The 18,930-nt window shown below is 24.9% G+C and overlaps 1 protein-coding gene across 2 annotated transcripts in view; it reads right to left on the bottom strand.

Annotated features, from left to right (window-relative positions):
* LOC112599483 (brother of CDO-like) overlaps window positions 1-18,930 on the bottom strand; it is a 54,816-nt gene that overhangs the window by 20,753 nt on the left and 15,133 nt on the right. The window lies entirely within an intron of this gene.

Below are 18,930 nucleotides of genomic sequence, written 5' to 3'. Positions count from 1 at the left end.
CTTAGCGTCGTTCAATTTAATCTGTTCACATGTTTTTCGGGTTGCCTAAGAATAAAACAAATCACAATGACATGTGTATTAAACTATTTTTATAATAATTGTGCATAAATACCATTTATATATATAATATATATACATATAAGGTATAATAACACGACATAGCTCTGTGCAAATGAAAATACAACACAATCGTAAGGTTATTTGAAAATGTTTGATTGGCAGTATCTTAGATTTGTATGCTATTATTATGTATACATACTTAGATATTTTCCGGAATTTGGTAAAACAAGTTAAAATAAGTCCGGAAAATTCAAATTGTTGGTTATGAATGAATAAAAAAAAATCTTTTATGTATTAATAGTATAATATTATAATAAATCAAAGAATATGTTTAATTGAGAGTAAATAATACATAATGAATAAATCTACAGAATAAACTTACTTTGATAACAGTATAAAAATTAAAAAAATTAAAAAAAGAAATTTTGTTGAAAAATGTTTAGATAAAATATAGTATTATATATATTAATATTAAAAAAAAATATAGTTATCTTGTTGAATACTTAATAGAAAATGAAAATAAAACAGTTAATATATTAATATAAATTAGTCGTATATATTGATTATAAATATTCAATTTTTTTTTTTTTTGTTGAGTTTAGGTAAAAAAAATAAAAATAAAAATAAGTATTTAAAATTATTCTATGCGTAACCTTTTAATGCTATAGTTTTGGTCAAAATAATTAATAATTAAACGATACTGATGACAGAAATTACATTTAAGAATACAAAATAATGTGTATATTTATAAAAATGTAAATTTTCATAAAAAGTTAAACTATGTTTTAAATAATTTAATGAGTGGTGGTTAATGATTATAACGTGTCTAACGTGATGTTTACGATGCTTAAACCGAGAATATATTTTTAATAGTTTAGTCCTAATATGTAATTATTAATTATAAATAAATTTAATATATTTCTAAGAAAACAAAAGGTAGGCAAATAGGTATCGATCTACTGTGCATTAGATACGAAAAGCAATAATTCTGAGTGAAAACGATCCGTTAGTCTGTAATATCACCAAGTATATTTCGTCATAATATATGTTTTATTATTTGTTTTTCAATAGAGCTATTAAAGCCATTTATTATACTTTTATTATTACAGTAGGTTAATATAGTTTTTCTTGGATAATGTAGTATTTAATCATTAAAATAGTATGTATTTATATCATTTTATAAAAATGTTTATAACTCAAAATGTAATTTCATGTTTCTATAAATACCGTAGAAAAGAAAAAAATTTTTATAAAATTAATCAAATAACTTGTCATTGCTAATAGTAAAATTCAAAATAATATACGATAATATACGTAAAAGATTAAAGTTTCTACGAATGATGTTTTTAAATTAAAATAAAATAATTAATATCGTTATTTATTGTTTAAATAAGTAATTTCGTCTGAGTTTAATCTTAAAATACCTATAGCAAATAATTTCTTTTACAAATTTTATGGCTTCAGTATTAACAATTTATGATGAAGCTAGTATAGGCAAAATTTTCAAGTATTTTTATCGAAATTTATGAAAAAAATCGTAAATTCAGTTATTTATAAATAGCTCAACAAAAGTCAAAAATGTTATATGTATAATATAATGTAATTTATATAATGTATAAAAAACTGATAAATGAAAAAAATATAAATATTTAGTGAATATTTTAAGTCACTGTGACCATTATTTTTAAATTATAACAAAATAAAGGAATTAATTTAATTAAAATCTGGGTTAGTGGTTAATGTAAAAATGTCCGTTTTTCCTTACTTTTTGTTTGTTTTTCCCAATTACAAAAAATACTGAAATTTTTTTATTTAAATTCTTTAGAGTATAAACTAGATCCGATTTTTTGACAAACGGATGTATCATGTGATCATAAAAAAAACACATCATTATAATAAATTCATTCATCTTTCAGCTCGGACTCTAGTATAAATTGAATGCTTGTGGGGAGCTATACTTAACTAATCATAAAATTTCTTTTAATTCTCAATATTTAGAAGTAATTTATAATTGGATAGTTAGATTTCTGCAATATTTTGAATAGAAGAACAGATCGTGGGCCAAAGTTTTTAAGTTTCATAAATCACAACTTCATATCTACTATATAAAAATATCTGGTGTAAGTAACAGTCGTTTTTTATGTATTTTGCTACGGACTTATTTTTTATGATAACAGTACACTCGAATGCAAAATTTATTCAACAAAAACCAACAAATTATATATTTAAGACCTATATTAATGTGCACACTGGCTAATCTTTCATATTTAATTAAATTCATTTTTACATTTATTTACTAAAGAATTTAACATTAATTTGAATCGTTATTTTTATAATATTTTCTAATATTATATTTGTTTAATTACTATGATTTGAAAATATAGTAAATAGTTAAATATTATATATGATATTAATAGAATATTCGATAGAATTTGTCATAACGTAATAACATACGAAAACTGCTGTAGATTTATGTGTTTGTATTTTTTATGCAAGGAAACTATCTAAATAAAACAATTTTTAATTAAAAATAAATAAATATATAAATAAGTTGATTTTTACAATTATTATTTGCTAGTTTATAGTTATTCGTAATTTATTCATTTATTAATGTTATATTATTTGTGTTTATTTCATTATGGTCGTTAAAAAAAGAAAATAGTAATAAAACCATCATGAAATAAATAGAGTTTTAAGTTTTTAAAATTATATTTAAAACACGTTGCGAATGTTAGTATTACTTTGTTTTAAAAAACATGAAATTATAATTTTAAGGTATTGTTTTTGAAATGAGCGTTTTCCCATGTAAAAGGATAAGGTGAAGTTGTGTTGTTGAAGTGTTAATATTAAATGTTAAGTGTTTGTGATGCATAAAATACAATTAGTATAAAATAAAATAGCATTGAAATTTGATATTTTTTCACTGAGACGTAAGGTAAATACAAGACTATTTTATTTCGCATTTATCGTTTTTTTTTTTGTGTTAGTAATTTTGAAGTATTAAAAAAAATATATATACCATATAAAAATAATTGTTCATCATAAATCATTTGTGTATGGTTTTAATTTTATTGAAATTTAATGTATTATTGATTTATGAAAAAATGATGTGGATAGATTTCAATAATGAATTGGATTTTTAATTGTAACTTTGAGAGTATATTCATTTGATACATTTTCAAGTATTACCTATTAATCGTAAAAACTCAAATATTTAAGACTTAGAATAGTCAATCAAAGTTGATTGTTTATTAATCGTCAAACATTTTCTGTTACTTATAATATTATAAAGGTACATTTTTAGATTTAATATAGTTATCTACGTTTACTTGGATTTGCATATTCCTAATCGACTCCTTATAACTTGTAAGATTAAAAGAATACATTTCCTTAAACTTTAGGATGATATTATAGAATTAAATGGTTTGGATTGACCGATCGATACCCCAAGGGTTTAGAAAATTATGCATGCAATACTGCACAAGTGTATGTATATGGTGCCGGATTAGAGATGGTGTTGTTAATTAATTACATGAAATAATTATGGTTCACTGTTTATGTGCACGTCCTGCAGATATTAGAAGGAAATTTGGTATGTGAGGTAAAAATAAAGTACGTCATGTACAATATATAAAATGTATGATATTTATATTGTTCATGTATTTTTTAGGTGGTGCGGCATACTATGAAACTTTTATAAATTATATCGACCGATTGTCAAGAGCAGTGGATAATTTGGTCTCATAGGAATTCGGAGTCATAATAAATTACAAATTTAAATCGGCTCGACATTGCAGGTTTGGAGTGAAAAGGAGGAACGATCGAAGGAAAGGTGAAAGGAATAAGGTCTCTCCCGTAGACGATTATGTACGCAAGCCACAGATACACAGATACACACACATATACACAAACGCGAGCGTCTCATGGGTAAAAAAGGATCGAAAGAAATGCTTGGTAACGCCGCCACCACAAATGCATACTCACACGTATACTGACGTAATACGTATATATTATATTATTGTATAAGAGCGAATTTTTTTTCTGACGAGATGAAATATACATGTGAGACTTTTGCACAAAGCTCGAATATGCGGCTAATATTGAAGGTGCATGGAGCTAAAAAATAAAAGACTGTGAGTGAGAGCTGGGTTGAGACGTATGAAGAGAGAGAAAGAGAGTGTTCGTCGATGCGAACAAAATAAAGATAAAGAAAAGCGAATAAATATTTTTTGAAAACAATGACGAGAGCGGTGGAGTGGTTACTTGAAATTTTCATTCACCGAATTCGGTTCGTTTATGCTACCAACAAAAAAGCGTTTCATGTATCATGCACTTGTTTCATATGTATTTATGCTTTAACTATCCTCTGGCCCGTTTAATGTGTTCTCTCTCATTTTTTAGTACAAACCATTTTATTCGCCTTATGTTATATTTTACAGCTGGTATTAGTTCGGTACGCGATGTATGAAAAAAACACGCGTTTTTTGTAGTAACTATCATAAAAATGTTTTTTATAATCGATAATTTTCGTTCAATATTTTGAAACACATCAAACAGTTTTATAAATTGTTATTTATAGTCAGTATTTATTGTATTTTTGAGTAACTTTACTTCATAACTTATAAAATATATACTTTACTGATTTTCAATTAAAAAGAGCTAAAATGTAACTTTAATTTTACATGCACACATTTAATTACAAAAATATTAATTTTCTAAAGATTAAAAAATATCGTACACACAAAAGAACATAATTAGTTCCCTTAATTAAATTTGTTTTAAACATTATGGGCTTGTGACCATGATTTATTATGATTTGATGTTTATATTTATATTTACTTAAATGAAATAAACGTGATTAAAATCTGTGCTTTTAAATAAAAGTAATTGAAAAATGTATAACTGAAATATTAATAATAATATAGATAAAAATTTTAGGTTCATAACTGATCGAGTAATATTTGATAAATTTATTTTAAGATAATAAAAATAAAATAAATATTTTTTTAAATAGTAAATTATTTATAATATAGCTAATACATTGTAACGAGTCTAATGAATATTAGTGTTTTTAATCAGATATAAATACAATAATTGGATGTACTATTATTATTATTTATTATACAGTATAAAATGATAATTCTAATGTTAAATATCTTATTCGTTGCCGATAAGAAAAAAAAAACATTGTACTGTACTTAGTTACTTAGTACTTACAGAAAGCCATTTGGTATCTAAAAAAAGATATGTAATCGGTTGATGGAGGTATAATGCTAGTTCTTTTATTTAACTTTGTAAAGTTCTGTGAAAAAATATCGATGGCACAAGTGGTAAAGGCAAAATAGGAAAGTCATTGCTGTAGTGACACGAATGACACTAAAAGTTAATAGGGACTTAAAAATTGAGGCGGCGTAGAGATAGACGGTTACACGTATAATATGGTGCGTTCTATTATGGTGGCAATTGATCAAGAATACTGGTAAAGAAATTGACAATCGTTGGGATTGGGCCAATTACAAAAAATAATAACTATACAAGGTTTTTTTTTCTCACAAACTTTACCGACGTAGTAATAATTCTTAAGTCACGTTATGGTGTTACCAATACAATACTTATAAACTACTTTATTTAAACGGTGTACGATGGCAAATGTAGAAAAACTGCGAATTACATTGGCCAAATATATGCGTAAAAGTAATGATAACGTGCATTTTTATTTGTGTGCGATTAAATAAAAACCAGACAATTATTGGATCTATTGTAATCAAAATGGTTGATTGCACGAGACTAATTTATTTGCAATATCCAGAGCGTAACCGAGAAAACATTATAATTAATTTATTTTCAATGCGATATCTTTCGATGGCAGTACTTGGCAAACTCATTCCATCAATTTTATTTTTTAGAAAATAAATACATATACATAAACCAGAGAAGAGAAGCAAATGAATAAAGTACACAGTTTATAGTATGATATCTTGGTATTTTTTTTAAAGTTTCAGAAAAATCCGTTTTGCCATATCTAAGAACTAGCGGTGCACAAAAGTTTTTAACTCAAACAAATAAGTTTAAAAAAAGGCATAAAATCAATAGCTTTTTAATCTCCACTATAGAATCTAAGAACTTTTATTTGAAGCATATTTCTGTTTTTTTTCTTCTTGGTATTTATTCATATTTACCAGAAACTTTGAACGGTTATAATCGATAACCACTTATTGGTTTTTAAAGCACGTTTGCCAAAAATTTAGAAAGAAAAGACATATTAAAATTTAGTTTCTAATATTGAAAAATATTAAGTTTTAAAGTTGATTTTAAGGATGTAAATGTACATTACATTAAAGAAGTACCTATAAAATTGTTTATCTATCTATCTATTCATATATATTGGGAAATTTACAATATAAGTTATCTTGTGTGATCATACTTTATGTTATAACGAAGTTAAACGTCTTGAATTAATTTGAAAATCATTAAATTTTTATTTGTTTTAAGCTCAATTAGTTTTTTCAATTAAATGAAAATAATATTGTACATTTGAAGTTCAATATATATTTCTGTTTGTTAGTTAATTATTTTAATCAATTAAAACTTGTTATTAAAGTAGTGACTATATATTATGTTTCAGCTGAAATTTAGAGAATTTCACCCCTAAACGCAGACGAAAGAGAAAGTTAAATTACCTTCGTTCAAAATTGTTTAAAAATTTAAATAATTATTATAACTTTTAAGTTTGATAATATAATCACATTTTTAAAGTATCTACCCTGTAAAAACTAGGTATTTAACAAATATTTCAAATAAAATGAATGTTTAAAAAATAATTTTTGTTAATAGAATGTTTCTTTGGTTAAGACACGTAATTCCAAGACAATACCAACTAAAGTATACTCAATGTGATTTAAAAGATCGTTACAATAATAAAATATTTATTACGGAAGAATAAACTATTACTATTCTTATAATTATAATTAAAAAATTTTTTTCTATCCATAAACATGAAATTGTTTTTTAAAAAAATGACACGGAGCTTTTACTATTTTATAAGTGATAAATAAACACTTGAGTTTTAATATTAAATTCGGTTGATAGTGAATGGGTTTTTCGCAATCTATTGCTTGTTATTTGGACAAGATAATCAATGTTCGTATCTGAAATATACGTATAATCGTATAATATATCAGATATCAGTATATTATTTTAGATAGGTACTAACGATAAAATTGATGTAAAAGTGTTGTCAACACAATAATGTAGTTTTTCAAAGTCTGTAAACAGTGTAAAGCTAGGGATTCTGCGAAGGGTAAACATTTAATATTGTACACCAATACGCCGTAAGGTCAATCTTTGGCGTCATGTATTATACTTCAAATATTGATTTTATGACAAGAAACGTGTTGTAATATATGTACAACTCTTGAGTCTTGTCTGTGTAAGATGTATACATTAATTTATACTGCATGTTTGTATGTTCCGGAATGTATTTATTATAATAAATACATTTCAGAACGTGGAAATATCTAAAGAATGGCGTTTTACGAATATATTTTCTATGCAAATTAGAGCAGAATCCCAAATACACTTAAAACCATACGAATGTTTTATCCTTTACACTCCAAGAACACCGGGATGAGTTACGATATGGCTGTAAACGTTAAACGATATGTTTTTTACGACCAAATTTAACCGAAAATACAGCTATTGAATAAAATAACCGCAGGTAATGTTTGAATATCAATTCTATAGTGGTTATAAGTCATGCAAACAAACGCTACCAAGTACCGGACTAAGAAAAAATAAGTTTTTTTCTATCTAATCATTTTGTTTTATGTTTCGGTGTAAATTCTACCGATGGAATTAAGTAACAATGAATTTATTTCGTACTAAACGGAGTGATAAGGAAACAAAGCAACATAAAATAAAAGATTAAATAAAAATATAACATTTCATGATGGCATGGTAAATTATAATGGCCATACAATGAAAGATTAACATTAAAGTCGTAATATTTTCAGTTGTGTATTGTATTATAACATTATTACCGTGTATCTAATTAGATTAATTTTTTGTTGTTTTTACAAGTTTGACAAATTTAGAATCCTTTTTTTTTTTTTTTTTTGACAGGTAGTAAACTTTAAATCTCTAGTAAGTATTTTACCTATAATTATGACCTGTTTTTTACATTTTATAATATTCAATAGTTTGATTAAAGATTTGTTCATGTGAAATATAACGATAAGTATTCAAGTCTTTCTAAATTAAATTACCCCGTCACAATAATATACAAAAAAAAGCAATACCAAACAAATGAAAATGTAGAATGAGATAGATATAGATAGAAAAAGACTGTAGAAAATATATTTATACTAATACATATAATAATAAATCAATTTATACATATTATATTATATGTAATCCTAAGTATTAAATTGAGCATTTCTTTTTGTTTTAACATTTATTTCAAGTTTTAAAATGTACATAAATCACATTCAGATTAATGTAAAAAAGTAAAAAAAACGTAATAATAATCGCATAGCCTTGATAATGGTACTCCATTACAAAAAACAATTAAAATATTTTTTACTTTACATCGATATTGAATAATACAAAAATAGTATTAGCCTCTTATTTTATTAGATTTTCCAATGATCGTGAACAAGATATAGAACCAAAAGCAACAATTTACGTATTACTAGATAGCACCACAGTTGTTAAATAAAACGGTGGCGTGTGTCTAAGGAACCACATAAAAACGTTAGAGCTATCTGGCAATTTTTACGGAGAGAAAAAAAAATATATGTATACATAAACAGACTTAGTTAATATACTTTTGAAAAATTGAGCCGAAAGTTTGAGAGCAAGTTTTTTTTATGCTCACTCCCTCCTCACTCCATATCCGTCATAAGCTTTGGAGCAGTCCTAGTGTTTCAGGAAAAATGGCAATCTCATGAATTCTTAACAAACATGTTGGTAGTGGGCAAACTTTTACAGAAACTTGGGCGCGAGGTAAAATTAATGACTTGGTTAATTTATTATATTCGTTGTGTGGACCCGAAAATAATGGTAAACCACTTTCCCGACCAGGCTCTCTTGTACACAACGTTGCAGATGTATTCCTGCGAACTCCATAAATAGTAAATTAATGGTATGGAGAGTGTAACGGAGGGGATATTTTCGTTCCCCCGGCTGCGATGTTAAAGCTGTTGAGATTTTGTAATAATCACGAAATTCCCATGACTTAAAATGTCCACTTTTAATAGTAATATCGCATTCATATTATTCGGCTTTATTTGAAACGCAATAAAATGTTACAACTCGTACCTAGCCAATACGTGCTAACTAAGACCTCAGATAATCCAATTATCTACATATATCTCTGTTTATTTTTTTTTTTTGGTTTATAATATTTTTAACAGAGTTAAACAAAATGGACAATTACTTAAAAATTAATATACACCTGGTTGTTGGCTTAACGCGCAGTTTATAAATTGCTACAATTTAATTAATTATTTATTTTCTTACGTTTTTTTTTTTATTTTTTAAACACCGAAATTAGGTTTTAGTGATCAGGTGACCTACAAGAACAAGGGAACAGGAGACAGGGATGAAGGATTAACTAATTTACTTTATTCCGCGAGGGATATTGAACAACACTGAGTAATTTCAAACTGCTGAAAAAGATTTAATTTATCGGGACTCGGGACGGTTTATGAGGTCATTCTATTTATTCGTTTGAACATTTTAAATATCTGAAACCAGTGGTGAACTCAGGGAGTGGACCCCTCCCCTCCACTGGATTATGACATAGTATTTATTTTTATTTTTTAAAGTTACCCTGAAATTTTCATCAAATTTTATTAGTTAGATTGATATTAGATTTGATATTTTGTTGATAATATGTCGAATTCGATGTATAGATAAAATCAACGGTTGCCAATAACCTATTATACCTATCATATTAGTATATTTTAAACCGTGGTTGTAATACTGTTTTTCTATGATTTTTATTTTGTTACTAACTTAAATTTTGTTAAACAATCGATTTAATAAACACAGAGAAATAATATCTAGTTTTCAAGCGTCGATAAATTATAATAATAAAATAGATCTTCATTAATTTGTGATTTTTTATCAAAATAATGTCGAATGCTATGACAAAGTAGTTATTGAAATTAATTCATGTCTTAGATTTTAAGAGGAAATAATATTAAACCCACGAGTTCATTAACGCACAATCAAAATGTAATCCTGATTTTCATAAAAATGTTTATACCTTATTGCACATTCTTGTTGTTCTCCCTATTATTACATTATGTGAAGTGAAAGAACCTTCTCATTACTCAAGAGAATTAAAAACTATTTCTGAAAATAGACTGAATGGGTTGGCTTATCTTAATATGCATCGATAAGTCCCAGTTACAATGGAAGAAGTTATAAATATATTAACTGAAGAAAAATGGTACTTGGATTTTATACTATAAATATTAAGACTATAATGAGTAATGACAATACCATAGTTTAACTGGAATAATAATATAATTTTGTTTATTAAGCAATAAAATGTATGTATTATTTAAGGAAAAGAACAGAAAAACAGTAGATTAATACATTTTTTTGCCTCCCCCCTTGAATAAATCCTGGTTGGGTCACTGCTATATAACTTATGTTTCTCAAAGTACCGTATGAAATAAATGTGTATATAATATAATATATTAAAAATTATTAAAGTTGTCGACTCTAAAACCACGTTTACATAGGTACGCAAATTTATAATATTTTTTTTTGTTTTTTTTTTTTTTTAGTATAATAAATAACAAATTATTTTACATATTAATTTACAATCAAACTGTGTGGTGTTCAGTGCATAATCTAACATGCAATTTGATATATTTTATGTATTTTTCGTTGATATTTTATGTATTTTGTTATCATATATAACTTTATTTATTTAAAATATTTACCTGGAAAAATATCTGTATTGATTGGAATCTACATATGTTTTAGAAAAATAAGATAAATAATATAAAAATACTCATTTTAATTTTTATAAGCCTCGTTAGTTAAGCTACAATAAAAAATATATTGAAATCAAATTTTAGTATTTAAATGATCTAATCACTACAACTAACGACCCAATATATTAATAACGCCATACATTTATTTTTGTATAATATAAATTATAATAATTATATTATATTATATTATATATTATAATAATATTAATTCATCTAGTAAGTAATAATATACATTGTTAAGTTTTAATTAAAATGTAATTGTTATTTTAATATCTAATTCAATGTTATGATATAGTTAAAAATTTAGGGCTAACTTTATCTAACCTAACCAATCATTTCCATATCATGTTGATTAAAGTAAAATATAATTAGTTATTTTTATGTTTAGATTTAAGACTCTTAATTCTTAAGTATGATTTGTTATATTTTTATTTTTATGGACGATAGAATGATTAATTAGCTTTAAATCTTCCTTCAGTTAATTCTATAAGAGAATTTGTTAATTTACTAAAACTTAAAATAAATCTAAGTAATATGCTGAATCTAAAAAAGTTCATATATATTTAGTTTTATGATGATATTTCATGATATATATTATATGGTTAAAACTGTTAAAAGTATTTCTATTAATTTGCTATTAATAAAATTATCAAATAATTTTAATTTAATTGATTTAAATTTTATATTCTAACATTTTATTTATGTTTTAATAGTTGTTCAAACGTCATTTCAGATATATTGAAATGTTTTTTGAAAATGTTATCAAAATATATACGATCATCCTAATAACGACATTAAATCTGTGACTTATTCTGTCACATGTATATTTATAACTTTTTAAAATTTTTGAGTTGTATTAATAAAGCCAAATGGTTATAACCTATGAGTAATTTCTAGTAAAAAATGTATAAAATCTTTAATTTATACAGTTGTGATTTGAAAATATAATACAATGTTCATTGTAAGTAGTTCATATAGGAACTAAAGTCTAAAAATAAACACAAATTATTTCATATTTCATATGAATATATGATAAACATTAGAAATTTAAAATTGAATGAATTTATATATCTTAACGGAGAACAACAATATTACTTAATTATAATTCAAAAAAATCATTCACGCGGACCTAAAACATGTATCTATACATAGTAATAGGTAATCGTGCACAATGGATTTTTAAATATGTAGATTCATTTTAAGATATTACTTATTGAAAGTTTTATACCATGAACCCATTCACACTATTTTACAGTAGGTGGTATTGGTATATTATATCTATAATGTAATATGGTTTTAACATAATATATAATTATAATAATTAAATACTAATAATATAATAAATGAGACAATAAAAATATTAAAATAAATACTTTAATAGAAATATCAATAAGTAATAAATATAAACTTAGTAATTTAGGCTGACAGTCAACAAACCGTCTCCGCTAAAAATTGTTTTTCATATAAACGATATATCATTTAATTCCAATTAACACATCCATTACTTTACTTCACCCATTAGGCACCTACTAAACAGCAGAGCGATGATCCTTTGCCTGCTTTTTTTTTTAGTTAATTTGCGTCAATGTATTAATTAATGTCCCCTCGAAACAATAATGATAACTAGGGCCCGGATTTTTATGCAAATGCATATTCTTCTACATTTGACTTATAAAAATTCTGATTAAATATATTGACGTTTCGTAATACGTAGATTCTGCTATCAATATTTATTTTTGCATATTTTTGCATATTTGAATGAAAATGCATATTAATTGCGTATTTCTGTATAATTGCATAAAAGTTGCATTTTTTATAAATAGTTGATGATTTTTTTGATTTTTTGCAAAGCAAGGCGAGTTTGATGTCGACATAAAGTTATTTTAAATAATTTGGAAATTGCCGTCGCCAATTTTTATCGACAGTCCGCGTGTTTGTGTTTGTGACAGCCCGTTATTACACGTTGGGGTACGTGGCTTAATGCAGCTTTTTATTATGGTAAGAACTTTGATAAGGTAAAAGTAGTTATCAATACATTTAATGAAAACGATGCAATGTCTATTCAAACATTTCAAGATGTATTTAAGGCAGGGCTTGCAAACGCTATAATAACGTTATGATTATAACGTTTTATTTGACAAAAAATGATTGAAATTTGTAAACGTAATTATAACGGAAAACGATAAACATAAATAATTAAATAACACAAAACAAAACATAACGATTAACTAAATGTATGATATATCATCAAATCAAACATAACGCAAAACGCTATATGTAATAAATCATTAAAAAAAAAAAATAATAATAATTTCAATTATTTAATTGATAAATTATAAAATATAATAAAAATTTTAATTCTGAATAAACGCAAAAGTTGAATAACGTTTAAATTCTGAATAACGATAAACTCAAAATTTGTTTAACGTTTTAATTGTAAATAACGTATAACAATTTTTTTTTTCAAATGTAAGCCCTGATTTAAAGACAATTCAATAAAAAATGAACTTGCAGTTTATATTAGCCAATTTTCAATGCATCACAGAAACTATCTTACAAATAGAAAAATCGGGCGCTAACCTACGAGAAACTATCTTGTTGGTTAAAAATGTTGAAATTAAGTTAAGTGAAGGAGGAATAGGCATAGAATTTGCTAAACTTAAACTAATTCAAGTATTATCGAGGAATCCAGGGTATTCTCAAATTATAAAAATTTGTGGAATATTAAGCGGAGAAATAAGCAATGACAATGAAGGCATTGAAGAGTTGGTACCTGAAAACATTTCTTGTTTTAAGTTGCACCTATTGTGTCTTGCGACATAGAAAGAAGTTTTTCAAAATACAAATCTATGTTACGTGACAACCGTAGAAATTTAAAATTTGAAAATATAAAAAGACATTTCGTAACCTCCTGTTGGTACTCGTTCCAAAATTAATATTACATTTTTTGTTATTATTTTATTAATTTTGCATTTATTTAATTTATTTAATCTATTTTTGTCACATAATATATTTTTTAATTGTTTAAAGATGTTCATTTTTTTTAACGCACAATAAAGAATTTTTTTTGCATATTTTTGGATTTTTGAGTGCATAAATATATGCATATTTAATAATAATTTTTGCATAAAAATCCGGGCCCTAATTATAACAAATGATGCCACCATCCCAAAGTACAATTGTTTTGAGTATTTTCGAATTAGATTTAATGTACATATTATTTTTTATACGCGTCCAGTTTTATTTATTTAGAAATTCACTGCGTCATTTTTTGTAAGTTGGTGTTTTCAATATATTTATTTTATGTACTAATTAGTTAATACCATTTAATATTTTATTTATTATTACCTATAATATAATTGAAATTATATTGTACGATCAAATTATACAATAAGCTATGCTTGAGTAACTTTCTAATAACATTTTTTTATGGTCCTGGCGTGTTCCTATAGTTTTATATAGAGGTTGAACTTCAATAAAACGGAACATTCTTAACGCGGAAATGGAACGATTTTGTAGGTCCAATGCAAGCAAAAAACCTTGCATAAGCCGGTAATATGACACGCGGTATGTTAGTTGATATGAATATATGTAGGTATATCGTAAAACGATAATTAAAATAAAACTGCTCGATATTATATTAGTTAGGTAATTTGTATTTTTTGGTTATCGTATTTGCGATACAAACTTATCCCGTATGTATAATGTATATCTATGAAACAGTTATGCACCAACGGTCTTACACTGAACCGTTTGCTTGTACATACTAAACTATGTCCATTCAAATACATATAATATTGGAAAAATAGAAAAAAACAGTAACAAAACAAAAATTCTAAATGTTTTTTGGAAAAGCTAAATGTTTAAATTTAATTCTCAACCTTCATACTTCTGTAATATGTATAAATTGTTAATAATTTTGTAAGAAAATAAGTCTATAATTAATCTAAAATAAGTTATATAAAGTAAAGTAATAAATTAAGTTTATAATTAGTCTCTAACTAAAAAAATAAAAATTAATAATGTTGTAAACTAATTTTTAATGTGAAAAACTGATACGAATTTATAATCCGGAATTTTTTTCGTTTTATTCAATAAAGCGAAAAACTGCTTAAAGCGGAATTTTTGATTGGTCCCATGCTATTCAGCATTAAACAGTTTTCACTGTAATATGTTTAATCATTTTAAAAATTTCATTTCTATTATTTTTATTATGTAATGTCAATGATTTTATGAATTAATTTTTATGAGTGATTTTTTTTTTTTTATTACCTATCTATTAAATGCTCTGTTTAATATACATGTACCTAACATTTTAATAATCATAATTCTATGTAATTCAATATACTACATTATCTGAATAGGTATTTTACGTTATTATTATATAATAATTTTTAGTTTAGACAAAAAAAAAAAAAAACATTTGAATACATACATTGAATATACACAGGACGCACCTAATAAATGCACACTCACCGGTCGTAGATTATTTAAAAACTACAAACAGTACAAACAATTTTTATAATTAATTTTAAATATTTTCATTTTTTTAAATATATATATTATGATAAACAATGATTAATGAGCATGAACCAATCCATAAATTTCGTATATTAATAAGGTAATTTATTCTGTTGGATTTTGAACTGCTAGTTCTCGTTTAGCAATAGTGCAATACTATATAAAAAAAAAACGTGCGATTTATTATGCATTTATATGTACACATTGTACATGTAATACATTGTATATTTTGTATAAATATATTTTAAATCTTTGAATTTGATTATTTATCAATGATTCAAAATAATTTAACAATACTTAAATCACCAATCTAAAAAAGTTATTAAAATATTTATTGTTATAAGCAAATATTAAAGTTATTTAAATTAATTAAAAATATAAGTTAATTTATAGAATTAAAACATTACACAAATTGTTTATTGTTACTTATTTGTGTATAAAACAGTTATTATATAGTGAAATATTTTATGATGTTTAGCATTTCATATTGTTATTGACCAACTTAATTTCTTAAAATTAATTTCATTATTTTTATTTACACTATTTTCCGCATATGCAATCAGCAAGGGCAAGATGAGTTAAGTCTTAAACTTAATAAATTATTAAAAGCCATCTGTATAATATAATAATTCGTATTGTAATAAATATGTATACGAGCATTTTTTCGGTAACACAGAATATCTTACTTTGAAATGGGTTCGTCTTATAAAATTAAAGTGACACTTGAATATTTATGTAAAAACGTTTTTAGACTGCTGAATGTACGCTTGTTTATCAATTTTCGATTTGAAAAAAAACATTCTTTTTCAATTTTTTTGGTTATTTCCCAAACCAAAAAAAAAAAAAACAAAAATATACTTAATTTTGATTAAAAACGTTTAAAAGTTATTAGTAGGACTAGGATTTATATGGAATAAAAATTTGTAAGATATGTATTTGGTTTATTAAAAATATGCAATTAATATTATATACGCCAAAAAATATGAAATTTACACTTAAAAAAAAAAATCATACAATTTAAAATAAATTAAATAAGATTCTTAACTATTATCACGCTATTTAAATGTATTACACAAAACAATTATATGGTGTTATAAATTTTTGAAATTGGACGGCCTTTTGTTAGACTTTTATATATAGGTATACCTTAAATAGATATTTTTGAACAGGGTTAATACATACTGTCGTATGATAGAAACGTCTAGTAACGAAATACATCATAAAATATGCATTTATCGCGTTTTTATAGTCGAAATATGCAAAAATATTCAAAATAAAATCACCACTGTTTATCTTATCATAAGTTGATTTGTGGACATTACTTACAAAAGAAATAATCAGAAGTTGCAAAAAAAAATATACTGTTGTATATAAATCCTAGCCTTACTTATTAAAAAGCAAGATTTATTTCTCGCTATAGATTTAAATGATTTAATTAAAATAAAATATTATTACAACGAAGTATTTTATTTTTGCTGAGAGAGAAACTACTTAAAAATGTCAGAATATGATAATAATAAGTAAAATCAAGCATAATAAGAGCAGACCAAGTGGTGCAAGTCCAAGTGTGTACTATGTAGTTTAGACAAACATTTACATTTTTATTTTTAAATATGAATATGATGACAGCAATTCAGTTTTTGTTGAGTCAATTTGTAAAATTGTTCTTAAAAACCCTCTATTGCAAATAATAACTCAAATTCTTTGCATAGCTTAGAATTTAATTGTATAATAAATTTGTTTGATAGCACTCGTATATAAAAATAAAAACGAATTTGAAAAGTAAATAACTGCATTGTTCTTGTATTTGGTCTGTGACCGTGAAAAAGTGTTATAAATGTAGCAATTAGAAAAATAAAATATCTCGTTAAAATAATAGATAGTTAGCTCGAAGTATTTTTGAAAAAGAACGAGATTCTATAAGTCTTATTACTGAAAATGATCTATAAAGGTGAGGACAATTATTGTATCAAATAATGTACAATTCAGTCTCTGTGCATTATTCGTATACATTACAATATTATACTATTGTTTTTTTTTTTTTGTAACAATTGCCGGAAAGGAAAGGAACTTATCTCATGCGGTAGAGAGAAATGTCCAAAACAATGTGCATTACCATATATTGTATTTGTATAACACCAAAGCCACTTCGGGAAGGATATTTTATTTTATTTTTTTTGTTTTTTTTTTGTCCTAAGACTCGATATCTGCGTTGTGCATTGTTCCGTTAATAAAAAGGGTAAACTCACGCCATGGTGGCGACGGTTGAAAAATTTGGTAGCACTGTTTCTTTTTCCTATTTTTTATTTTTACAATCGTATAAATCTCTAGTCAAATCCTATGGGTATCAATGGTTTATTTTTCGAATTAGAGGCGACATATTTCGTAAACGCGATCGTCCAGCTAAGATTAAGATCAAAAATACCGACTATAATACCCGCATAATAATATCATTTAGATTTATAACCACATGATAACCGATATTATGTTGTGAACAAATTTATTCTTATATCATACTTGTGGAAAGTGTTCAATTAAATTAAAACGCGCTATAAGCTCTCAGAGTTGAAATTATTAAATTTAATATGATTGGTTCTGTGAAACAGGTCAGAAAAAATATATACTGTGAATGTATTTCACAGACGAACAACATATTTATTATTGCGCTTGTGCAAAAGCTAAACGCCAAGAGAAATAATGTAAAGAAATTCCAATTATGGTAAGTGACCAGAATTGAATGCGAGGGTATTTTGAAGACATTGAAATGACATGACGGCTTTGTAACATGCGATTTCTGCATGCAATATTAAAAACTGTGATGTAAACTTTAGAGACGCGATATCTATGATAATTGATAGGCACATAATATTATAATTATAACGCATGCGTATTACCGTTGTAACAAGACTTGACTTATCTAAAATAGCGTTTGTTTTAAACGCAGCATTAAAAACGAATAATTTTAATTTCCAACGAAAATAGGTTATAAGCCGTGGCATATTATGATGTGTTGAATGACAACGGAGTTAAATAAATTGAATTAAGTTTATTGAATTAGGTGACAGAATAATAATGAAAAATATAACAATTTGCAGTCCTTAAAGTTCTATACTTCTGATAATTAAAAAAAAAAAAAAAAAAATTATTGTAATATAAAAAAAATGTAATATTGTATTGCACTATTGCTAAACAAGAACTGGCAGTTCAAAATTCAACAGAATAAATTACCTTATTAAAATACGGAATTTATGGATTTATGTCGTATTAATCATTGTTTATCATAAAAAAAAAATATAATAAAAACAATGAAAATATTTAAAATTGAATATAATATGTC

This window comes from Melanaphis sacchari, unplaced genomic scaffold, assembly GCF_002803265.2.
Source record: "Melanaphis sacchari strain LSU unplaced genomic scaffold, SCAv2.0 Contig51_pilon_pilon, whole genome shotgun sequence".
NCBI classification, from domain to species: Eukaryota; Metazoa; Arthropoda; class Insecta; order Hemiptera; family Aphididae; genus Melanaphis; species Melanaphis sacchari.
The sequence above is the reverse complement of the archived record's forward strand: the minus strand, read 5'-3'. Positions and strand labels throughout refer to the sequence as shown.